Consider the following 12,503-nt stretch of genomic DNA (forward strand, 5'->3'; position numbering starts at 1 on the left):
GCCCTGGCAATTTAGGGGCCCAAATGTGTGAGAAGAACTTTGCAATCAAAATGTGTAAAAAATGCCCTGCAAAATCCGAAAGGTGCACTTTGGAATATGTGCCCCTTTGCCCACCTTGGCAGCAAAAAAGTGTGACACATCTGGTATCGCCGTACTCAGGAGAAGTTGGGCAATGTGTTTTGGGGTGTCATTTTACATATACCCATGCTGGGTGAGAAAAATATCTTGGTCAAATGCCAACTTTGTATAAAAAAATTGGAAAAGTTGTCTTTTGCCAAGATATTTCTCTCACCCAGCATGGGTATATGTAAAATGACAGCCCAAAACACATTCCCCAACTTCTCCTGAGTACGGCGATACCAGATGTGTGACACTTTTTTGATGCCAAGGTGGGCAAAGGGGCACATATTCCAAAGTGCACCTTTCGGATTTCACCGGTCATTTTTTACAGATTTTGATTGCAAAGTACTTCTCACACATATGGGCCCCTAAATTGCCAGGGCAGTATAACTACGCCACAAGTGACCCCATTTTGGAAAGAAGACACCCCATGGTATTCCGTGAGGGGCACGGCGAGTTCCTAGAATTTTTTATTTTTTGTCGCAAGTTAGTGGAATATGAGACTTTGTAAGGAAAAAAGAGAAAAAAAAAAAAATCATCATTTTCCGCTAACTTGTGACAAAAAATAAAAAATTCTAGGAACTCGCCATGCCCCTCACGGAATACCTTGGGGTGTCTTCTTTCCAAAATGGGGTCACTTGTGGCGTAGTTATACTGCCCTGGCAATTTAGGGGCCCAAATGTGTGAGAAGAACTTTGCAATCAAAATGTGTAAAAAATGCCCTGCAAAATCCGAAAGGTGCACTTTGGAATATGTGCCCCTTTGCCCACCTTGGCAGCAAAAAAGTGTGACACATCTGGTATCGCCGTACTCAGGAGAAGTTGGGCAATGTGTTTTGGGGTGTCATTTTACATATACCCATGCTGGGTGAGAAAAATATCTTGGTCAAATGCCAACTTTGTATAAAAAAATGGGAAAAGTTGTCTTTTGCCAAGATATTTCTCTCACCCAGCATGGGTATATGTAAAATGACACCCCAAAACACATTCCCCAACTTCTCCTGAGTACGGCGATACCACATGTGTGACACTTTTTTGCTGCCAAGGTGGGCAAAGGGGCGCATATTCCAAAGTGCACCTTTCGGATTTCACCGGTCATTTCTTACACATTTTGATTGCAAAGTTCTTCTCACACATTTGGGCCCCTAAATTGCCAGGGCAGTATAACTACCCCACAAGTGACCCCATTTTGGAAAGAAGACACCCCAAGGTATTCTGTGAGGGGCATGGTGAGTTCCTAGAATTTTTTATTTTTTGTCGCAAGTTAGTGGAATATGAGACTTTGTAAGAAAAAAATAAAAAATAAAAAATCATCATCATTTTCCGCTAACTTGTGACAAAAAATAAAAAGTTCTATGAACTCACTATGCCCATCAGCGAATACCTTAGGGTGTCTACTTTCCGAAATGGGGTCATTTGTGGGGTTTTTCTACTGTTTGGGCATTGTAGAACCTCAGGAAACATGGCAGGTGCTCAGAAAATCAGAGCCGTTTCAAAAAGCGGAAATTCACATTTTTGTACCATAGTTTGTAAATGCTATAACTTTTACCCAAACCATTTTTTTTTTGCCCAAACATTTTTTTTTTATCAAAGACATGTAGAACTATAAATTTAGCGAAAAATTTATATATGGATGTCGTTTTTTTTTGCAAAATTTCACAGCTGAAAGTGAAAAATGTCATTTTTTTGCAAAAAAATCGTTACATTTTGATTAATAACAAAAAAAGTAAAAATGTCAGCAGCAATAAAATACCACCAAATGAAAGCTCCATTAGTGAGAAGAAAAGGAGGTAAAATTCATTTGGGTGGTAAGTTGCATGACCGAGCGATAAACGGTGAAAGTAGTGTAGTGCCGAAGTGTAAAAAGTGGCCTGGTCATGAAGGGGGTTTCACCTAGCGGGGCTGAAGTGGTTAAGGGGGTTTCAGCTAGGGGGGCTGAAGTGGTTAAACGACACTGCACCACAAACAGGAATGCTACTGTAAAGGAAATCACAGAATGGGCTCAGGATTACTTCCAGAAACCATTGTCAGTGAACACAATCCACCGTGCCATCCGCCGTTGCCAGCTGAAACGCTACAGTGCAAAGAAGAAGCCATTTCTAAGCAAGATCCACAAGCTCAGGCGTTTTCACTGGGCCAGGGATCATTTAAAATGGAGTGTGGCAAAATGGAAGACTGTTCTGTGGTCAGACGAGTCACGATTCGAAGTTCTTTTTGGAAATCTGGGACGTCATGTCATCCAGACCAAAGAGGACAAGGACAACCCAAGTTGTTATCAACGCTCAGTTCAGAAGCCTGCATCTCTGATGGTATGGGGTTGCATGAGTGCGTGTGGCATGGGCAGCTTGCATGTCTGAAAAGGCACCATCAATGCAGAAAAATATATTCAGGTTCTAGAACAACATATGCTCCCATCCAGACGTCATCTCTTTCAGGGAAGACCCTGCATTTTTCAACAAGATAATGCCAGACCACATTCTGCATCAATCACAACATCATGGCTGCGTAGGAGAAGGATCCGGGTACTGAAATGACCAGTCTGCAGTCCAGATCTTTCACCTATAGAGAACATTTGGCACATCATAAAGAGGAAGGTGCAACAAAGGCGGCTCAAGACGATTGAACAGTTAGAGGCCTGTATTAGACAAGAATGGGAGAGCATTCCTATTTCTAAACTTGAGAAACTGGTCTCCTCGGTCCCCAGACGTCTGTTGAGTGTTGTAAGAAGAAGGGGAGATGCCACACAGTGGTGAAAATGGCCTTGTCCCAACTTTTTGGGGATTTGTTGACACCATGAAATTCTGATTCAACATATTTTTCCCTTAAAATTGTACATTTTCTCAGTTTAAACTTTTGTTCCGTGATGTATGTTCTATTCTGAATAAACTATTAGAAGTTGGCACCTCCACATCATTGCATTCAATATTTATTCACGATTTGTATAGTGTCCCAACTTTTTGGGAATCCGGTTTGTAGATACTACACGTAGATGTTGTCTTTGGTTGAATTTGAACCTAGGACCACCAGAGCTAACCACTGACCCACACCGTGCTGGCAAATATGCATTGTGCAACTTTTCACTCATCGGAAAAAAAAAAATTGATTTTCCAGTAACCAGGTTTACCTGGACTACTGGACTATCATCTGGGCCCAGGCCGTACATCCAGAAGATAGTTCTTGCCCCGGAACAACCCTTCTGTGGATATTAGAGGTTGGAGCACATAGTGAAGGTCCACCAATTTTCCATATATCAACAGGTTTTATTATACTCACAAAAGTATAAGAGCAAACATAAAATCGTCCGTGTTCACAGAACCGTCCAGGGCTCCAACCTCTAATATCCACAGAAGGGTCGTTCTGGGGCAAGAACTATCTTCTGTTGGAACCCAGGTGTTCGGCTGAACTGCCATATCCCCACCATCACTCAGAAGCCACAGCCTATGTGAGGCAGCGCAACCCATTTGTTGAAAAAAACTGATGTGAATGGAACCCACTTCACCCGGAGATCTGCAACGCCACTAGAAGGTGTAAAATGCAGTGGTGAAATATTTATATATATATATTGTATTTTAAATTCTATCTTTATATATTTTTTACTTTTCTTGTTTGCCTTTTTAGTTTAAACAGTTGTGAGTCAAAAACATAAAAAAAATATTTTCTACCTATCGTCCGTTTGACTTTATTGTGTAAAAGTAAATGTACTCATGACAAAAAGCTTCTGCAATTTTTCCGAGCAGGTCAAGATAAGATAAGATGCCTTTATTGTCACTGTACAATACAATGTAATGTTGTTTGGAGCAATCCTAGATGCCATGGACAGGAACAAGAACTGACATTTAAACTAAAGCATTACACTAGAATAAAAATAAAAACATTGCACTAGAAGGCATTACTATTCACAGTTCACAGCATATATATAGCAAGAGCAAAGTAGGAAGTGCTTATGAGTATATATACACACTGATTCAGACACCACTGCAGACAAGAGATCATCATGGGTTCATGAATGCAGCAGCATGTCCTTACTGAGCATGGGATTTAGGGTACTTTCACACCAGCGTCGCCGGATCCTGCAATCTGTATGCAAACGGATACCATTTGTAGACGCAATACCGGATCTGTCTCTCCGGTTGTCATCTGGAAAAAACAGATACGGTATTTATCTTTTTCACATGTGTTCCGGAATTATGGACGGAGAAAATTCTGCAGCATGCTGCGGTATTTCCTCCGTCCAAAAACCATACAGTGACTGAACTGAAGACATCCTGATGCATCCTGAACGGAATGCTCTCCATTCAGAATGCATTAGGATAAAAGTGATCAGTTCTTTTCCGGTATTGAGCCCCTAGGACGGAACTCAGTGCCGAAAAAAAAAAAAATAAGCCAAGTCCCTGCAAAGCTGCTAAATACTATTATAGCTCAGGACATGGGGGGGAAATATGGTCACTAGAGATGATGGGAAATAGCTTTCTGTAGAACTGACTGCTTTCCATCATCCTTCTGCAGCATGGAGGTGAGCTGGCTAAATACTACCTCTGTTCAGGACCTGACCACTAGGGGGCAAAAGGTCCTTCCTGGCTCCTGTACAGCGGGCTATTTCCCGTACCTACGACCAGGTGCAGGTGCGCGAACTTTTCCTATTCTACATCGAAGGTATCAAATGAAGGCACGGTACTGTAACGTCACTCAACTTCCAATGTTCCATGACCCCGTGTCGTCAGACGGTCCTTAGACACTACCCATACACCACACCGGACGTTCTCCCTTATCACGTGATTTCCTCCTGAAGCACGTTTACCTCTAGTTTCGGATTGATGCAGTCAAATGATTGGTTGAACGTTCCAGTCGCATATTAGGTCGGCCATTTTTTCGGAGACCACGTGTATTTAGGCGTTTGGATACGTTTTATTGGCTCAGCCTCTATGGCGGACGAAACAGAGGCTGTATCTTTATTATGACGAACATTTTTAGCTGTAGTTGGCCGAGGTGCTGTTGATGTAGGTGAGTCACTCAGGGTATGTGTACCTGTATGAGCCCTTTGTGCAGTGGGAAAGAAGTGAGGGGCTTAGGGCCACTAGAGAGAGAGTAGCTTTAGTTCCATGTTTGGGTTGACTGGCCTCTGTGTGTTACAGACATAACCAGTGCGTAATGTCCATGTGAGTTGTCCTTATGTCTCTCGATGGCTCCAGTGATCTATCTCATGTACAAATGACAGAAAATATGGTGTACAGTTCATATTTAATAGTTGTGCACTTAGTTCTTTATCTTAATTATTTGTAGCTGTAATTCCTCCCTAATACCAGAAGGAAACCCTAAATTTACCTCATCCTTTCTGTGAGGGTGAATTCACACACAGTGTCATTTTATACCAATCTGCATGCCTGACCTGTTCTGCACCAAAATCCACAGATAAGGGTTTGGGAATGTGTCAGGTGACAGCAAGTCGCCAAAAATTTGAGTGACACAAGGATATTTGCGACTGTTTTAGAGCTGCGACTTGATTGAAAACGCAGATGAGTTGCCTGTTGCGTACATCTTACATTAAAGTCTATGGAGTAAAAAGAGCGCATGGCTTGTGACACAAAATCCAGCATGGCTGGATTTTTCACGACTGTCGCAAGACACAACAAACACCCTTGACATTCATTACATACAATTTTGCGTGACCGTATAGCCATATCCTGACTCGTGCAGGTTTAACACTAAGTTTATGTTCACACTTGTAGGCTTTCATAAAGATTCCACACCCAGGCTAAATTCACACGATCGTGTATGTTTTGCATTCCGCAAAACACTGATCCGCAAAAAACACGGATGATCTTTCGGCAAAACGGACAAGAATAGGACATGCTCTAAATTTTTTGCAGGACTACGCAACGGACACACAGATATGGACAGCACACGGTGTGCTGTCAGCATTTTTTGCTGACCCATTAAAATGAATGGGTCCGCATCCAATCGGCAAAAAAAAAAAACGGACATGCGCACTGCGTTGGCCATCTCTTCATACAGTTGATCAGTGGGGGTGCCGGATGTTGTACCCCCACCAAACTGACATTGATGACTTATCCTGAGGATAGGTCATCAAAATTTAAAGCGCAGGCAATTCATAATATCCAATGCATGTGAACGTGCTGGCTTTCTGTAACCACTGTCCACATGTAGGGAACGGTTTCAGGACAGGCTTCTCGTGCCGCAGGAAGTAATTATCTATCTTGTTACCTTCTTAGGCTCCTTTCACACCTGCGTTCAGGTGTCCGCTCGTGAGCTCCGTTTGAAGGGGCTCACAAGCGGCCCTGAACGCAGCCGTCTGGCCCTAATGCATTCTCACTGGAGGCGGATCCACTGAGAATGCCAGCGCTCAGCCTCCGCTCCGCTCAGTGAGCGGACACCTGAACGCTGCAAGCAGCGTTCGGGTGTCCGCCTGGCCGTGCGGAGGCGAGCAGATCCGTTCCGACTTATAATGGAAGTCAATGGGGACGGATCCGCTTGAAGATGACACCATATGGCTCAATCTTCAAGCGGATCCGTCCCCCATTGACTTTCAATGAAAAGTCTGAACGGATCCGCTCAGGCTATTTTCACACTTAGAAAATGTTTCTAAGTTATAATGCAGACGGATCCGTTCTGAACGGAGCCACCGTCTGCATTAATATGAGCGGATCCATTCAGAACGGATCCGATCGAACGCTAGTGTGAAAGTAGCCTTAGAATGTGCACAGAAAAACCAAGGATTAGCCCCGTTGAATGACAGCGGGCCTAATCTGCATACAAAGATGTGATGATAACCTTGTAACGCTTTTACTTATCCAAGCCATTCTGAGAGTGTTTTTTCTAACACATTGTACTTCATGATATGTTTAGGCCATGTTCACATCACCATTTAGCTTTCTATATATCTGTCTGAAGAACAGAAAAAAGTTTTCACTAAAAATAACTGATGCGTTTTTTTGAGTATCAGTTATAATCAGTTTGCGTCCCTTCTGCATGCAGGAAGTGACACAAACTGGTCATAACTGATGCTCAAAAAAAAAAGCATCAGTTATTTTTAGTGATTTGTACCTATGAAACTGGCTGACCTATTACATGTGCACTTGGCAGCTGAAGGCATCTGTGTGATCTCCTGTTCATATAGAAAATGGTTTAATGTATGCAAATGAGCCTCTAGGAGCAATGGGGGCGTTCCTGTTACACCTAAAGGATTTGTTCTCTCTGCAGCTGCTGCATCCTCTCCTCTTTGGTAGGACCAGGTGTAATAATAAGTTCACTGCCTGGCCCTGTCAATAAAAATGTAGAGGGAGCAGCAGTTGCAGAGAGAGCAGAGTCTCTCGGTGTAGCAGCCTTCTCTGCTTACCAAGCCCAGCACCGTACATTGTATAGCAGCTGTGCTTGGCATTGCGCTCAGCCACGTTCACTTCTTGGGGGCTGAGCACAATACAAAGCACAGCTGCTATACAATGTACGATGCTGTGCTTGGTAAGCACAGAGAAGCCTGCGGTGCTCACTGAAGTGTTGCCTTCACAAACAGCTGATTGCTGGGGGTCCTGGGTTTCTTATCCCCACAAATCAGATACTGATGACCTATCCTGAGGGTTAGTAAAATCCCAGAAAACCCCTTTAACAGTAAAACACTGTCAATATTGATACCCTGATTCTGCACTTTACAGAAACACCCCATATGTGGTCGTAAACTGCTGTTTGGGCACACGGCAGGGCTCAGAGGGGAAGGAGTTCTATATGGTTATTGGAAGACAGATTTTGCTGGAATGGTTTTTGGATGCTATGTCACATTTCAAGAGACCCTGAGGTATCCCTACAATAGAAATACCCCATTTTGTAAACTACACCCCTCAAGGAATTTATCAAGGGGTGTAGTGAGCACTTTGATTCCAAATGTTTCATAGAATTCAGTAACACTTAGGTATGTAAATGAAAAATAGTATTTCTTCCAATAAAATGTAGCTTTAGCCTCAATTTTTTTCCATTTTCATAAGTGGTAACAGGAGAAAAAGCACCCAACAATTTGTTACCCATTTTCTCCTGAACATGGCAACACCCCATATGTGGTCGTAAACTGCTATATGAGCACACCACAAGGCTCAGAAGGAAAGGCGCGCTAACCCTTTTTAAATCCTAAACCCTTCAAGTAATTCTCCTAGGGGTACAGTGATTGGCTTGACCCCACAGGTGCTTTTTTAAGATTGGGATAATTAATAAAAAATGACATTGTATTTCAATTATATGTAGCCTCAGGTTTCATTTTCACAAGGAGAAAAAAATCCCCAAATTACTATATTTTTCGCCGTAGGTTTTAGAGGAGGAAAAAATAAAATAAAAATTAGGCTACTTTCACACTAGTGTTCGGGTGTCCGCTTGTGAGTTCCGTTTGAAGGGGCTCACAAGCGGCCCCGAACACATCCGTACTGCCCTAATGCATTCTGAATGGCCGCAGATCCGCTCAGAATGCATCAGTCTGGCAGCGTTCAGCCTCCGCTCCGCTCAGCAGGCGGACACCTGAACGCTGCTTGCAGCGTTCGGGTGTCCGCCTGGCCGTGCGGAGGCGTGCGGATCCGTCCAGACTTACAATGTAAGTCAATGGGGACGGATCAGTTTGAAGATGACACACTGTGGCTCAATCTTCAAACTGATCCGTCCCCCATTGACTTTACATTGAAAGTCTGGTCGGATCCGTCTGAGGCTACTTTCACACTTTGAAATTTTTTAACAATATAATGCAGACGGATCCGTACTGAACGGAGCCACCGTCTGCATTATATGAGCGGATCCGTCTCAGACGCTCTGAACGCAAGTGTGAAAGTAGCCTTAGACCGCCAATCAGACCTCGGCTCAGATCCCCTATGTTAATAAAAAACCCAATCAGACCTCAGCTTAAACCACCATGTTGGGCCTCTTTAACACTTGCGTTGTCCGGATCCGGCGTGTACTCAACTTGCCGGAATTACACGCCGGATCCGGAAAAACGCAAGTGTACTGAAAGCATTTGAAGACGGATCCGTCTTAAAAATGCTTTAAGTGTTACTATGGCACCCAGGACGCTATTAAAGTCCTGGTTGCCATAGTAGGAGCGGGGGAGCAGTATACTTACAGTCCGCGCGGCTCCCGGGGCGCTCCAGAGTGACGTCTGAGCGCCCCATGCGCATGGATGACGTGCCATGCGATCACGTGATCCATGCACTTGGGGCGCCCTGACGTCACTCTGGAGCGCCCCGGGAGCCGCACGGACAGTAAGTATGCTGCTCCCCCGCGCCCCGCTACACTTTACCATGGCTGCCAGGACTTTAGCATGCCGGCAGCCATGGTAACCACTCTAAAAAAGCTAAACGTCGTATCCGGCAATGCGCCGAAACAACGTTTAGCTTAAGGCCGGATCCGGATCAATGCCTTTCAATGGGCATTCATTCCGGATCCGGCCTTGCGGCAAGTCTTCAGCTCTTTTGGCCGGAGCAAAAAGCGCAGCATGCTGCAGTTTTTTCTCCGGCCAAAAAAGTTCCGTTCCGGAACTGAAGACATCCTGATGCATCCTGAACGGATTTCACTCCATTCAGAATGCATTAGGATAATCTCGATCAGGATTCTTCCGGCATAGAGCCCCGACAACGGAACTCTATGCCGGAAGACAAGAACGCAGGTGTGAAAGAGCCCTTAATCAGACCTCAGCTTGGACAAGAAAAAAACAACAACAAAACATCATCTCACTTCTGTTCTTGCCGTTGCTCCTGAGATCCAGAGATCTTCCTGCCACTCTGTGACCTGATGTCGCACAGTGTGAAGTCGCAGAGCACGCCAACGTCCTCATGCTGTTGAAGACCAGGAAGTGGCGAGTACAGAGCCCGCAACAGCATTCAGCGCTCCCTGGCCCTTCTGTGGTAATGCGCGCTTCCATACTGGAAGCGCTCATTAGTATTTGCCCCATTTGATGCCTAGTTTGGTGATTAAGGGTGTCCTCGCACGCTGTGGATTTTGATGCAGCAATTTGTGCCTATAAATCGGTTCCCTTCACCTGAATGGGGCTTTCAGAAATCCTTTTGCTAGCCACTATATTCAAATGAATGGAGCAGATTTTTTACTTATGGAAATTTCTGCAGTAAAATCAGCATGTGAGAGCATGCTTAGGCCTCTTTCACACAGGCTAGTTTTCCGTCGGGGTGCGATGCTTGAAGCAAATGTATAGCATCTGGACTGAATCCTGACCCATTCATTGCAATAGGTCTATGCATATGAGCGTAGTTTTTCACGCATCATTCTTCCGTTCAGGAAAAATCGCAGCATGTTCTATTTTCAGCGTTTTTGACGCTGTTCTGGTTCCATAGAGGTGATTAGGGCTTCATTAAAAAACTGATTGCACACGTGTGAAAAAACAAAAACTGATTGCACCTTTGCAAAACTGAAAACACAGAATGCAATCGCAAACAGACCCGACTGAACTTGTGTGCAGAACCATCCGTTTTTCCTCAACTGACCCTTAGAGAATCTGTAACGTTAATGTGTGAAAGCCGCCTTATACAGCACTGGCCAACTACTGAAGAGGTTCTGACGTGAAACTACCAAAAAGTTACCCCATTTTGGAAACCGCACCCCTCACAGAATTTATCAGTGGATGCAGGTAGCATTTTGACCCATGTTTTGCAAAAAAAATAAAAAATTGAGCCCTGCGTTGTCTTCAAACAGCTAATCAGCCGCGTACCGGGAGTCGGACGCCCGCCAATCTGATATTGATGACCTATTCTGAGGCAACTCCATTAATGCACAGCATATGGTGGGAAAATTACGATATTTACGCATATATGCCATTTCAGTGACCAATATGTTGTGCCCAGCATGCACCAGTGTGAATAGTCAACCCTCTTATTATACTGTATTTCCTGGTTTTAGAAACACCCTACATGTGGCCCTAATCTATAGCTTGGGCGTAAAGGGCATCATGGTTATTTAAGGCTACTATCACACTAGCATTGTTAGAATCCGGCAGGCAGTTCCGTTGCCGGAAAACTGATTTATTATTATTATTTTTTTCCTGATCCATTAGCCGGATTCGGTGAAATACCGCATTCGTCTCATCCGAAATAACGAATCCGGTATAATTTTTTTTTTTAAAGATCAAATTATCCCTGCCATATGCACAGACCAGAAAATCTGACCTGGCGACGTGGCAATTTCCACAGCACTTAGTACTGGACCCAGCATTAATACATCTCTATGGAAATTATTGCCGGATCCAGCAAGTGCAAGTATTGTTTCGGGATTCTGGTCAAATACCGTACAAGGGACTGAACGGAAGACATCCTGATGCATACTGAACAGATTCCTTTCCATTCAGAATTTATTGGGACAAAACTGATACATATTTTTTTTCCCCTTTTACCAGATTTCATTACCGGAAAAGAATAACGCTAGTGGGAAAGTACCCTAAGGCCCAATGTGGTGAATTAACACAGCTTGTGTGATTCAAAATTGGCAAACATTTTGCAATCGGGTTATAAGATTGTATCCAGACAAGCTTGTTCATTGAGAACTTTTATCTCCTAGCATGTACAGAGACAGCCTTGTTTTCTTATGACTGCTGTTCAGCTGTTAAAGGGCCCTATCTGCATTTTAAGGTCCAATGTAGGCATTTACACAGCTTGTGCTGACAACTGTAGAGGCTCTGGGGTGAAATAATAAATGAGACCTCCGAGAAGTGAACCTGTTTTGGAAACTCTTTCCCTCAAGTGGAGTGAGCATTTTGATGCCACATGTATATTAAAGAATAGACCATGCAAAAAAAGAATTTACATTTTTCCACAGATATGGCATTTCAGTGCCCATTTGTGCCCAGCTCATGACTTCTGGAATTTTATAGGCAGGTTCTACTGGGTATAAAAATTATTAACTGAATAGATGATGTAGAGGTTTGCTTCTATCTATATGTAAAGACTTCTTAACTTTAATAAAGGATAGAGCTCAAAAATAATAAAAAGAAAACCCCAAAAACTTTTTTTTAGATCTCTGATTTAAAATATCAGTTTCGAATGGCTGTCTGCCTATTTTATATATAGTGGTGGGAAAGCTTAAAGGGGTTGTCCGGGTTCACAGCTGAACCCGGACATACCCTTATTTTCACCCAGACAGCCCCCCTGAGGCTAGCATCGGAGCATCTCATGCTCCGATGCGCTCCCTTGCCCTGCGCTAAATAGCGCAGGGCACTGGCTCTTTTGTTTTTAATAACACACTGCCGGGCGGTAACTTCCGCCCTGCACCAGTGTGTTCGGTGACGTCACTGGGGTTCCTGGCAGCCCCATGGAGAGCCCCGGTACGTCACCGGATCTCCAAAAAATGCCTTTTTCCTGCGCAATTTAGCGCATGGCAAAAGAGCATCTGAGCATA

The 12,503-nt window shown here is 43.9% G+C and overlaps 1 protein-coding gene across 4 annotated transcripts in view; it reads left to right on the forward strand.

The window, feature by feature from the left end:
- Window positions 1-4,988: 4,988 nt before the first annotated feature.
- LOC122939055 (dentin sialophosphoprotein-like) overlaps window positions 4,989-12,503 on the forward strand; it is a 90,180-nt gene continuing 82,665 nt past the window's right edge. The window contains exon 1 of one of the 4 annotated variants that reach the window (XM_044294999.1): window positions 4,989-5,120. The gene's annotated coding sequence lies outside the window, so the exon portion shown is untranslated. The remainder of the gene's footprint in view (window positions 5,121-12,503) is intronic. The other 3 variants (XM_044295001.1, XM_044295002.1, XM_044295000.1) reach the window with 3 other exon arrangements.

This window comes from Bufo gargarizans, chromosome 5, assembly GCF_014858855.1.
Source record: "Bufo gargarizans isolate SCDJY-AF-19 chromosome 5, ASM1485885v1, whole genome shotgun sequence".
Classification (NCBI taxonomy): Eukaryota; Metazoa; Chordata; class Amphibia; order Anura; family Bufonidae; genus Bufo; species Bufo gargarizans.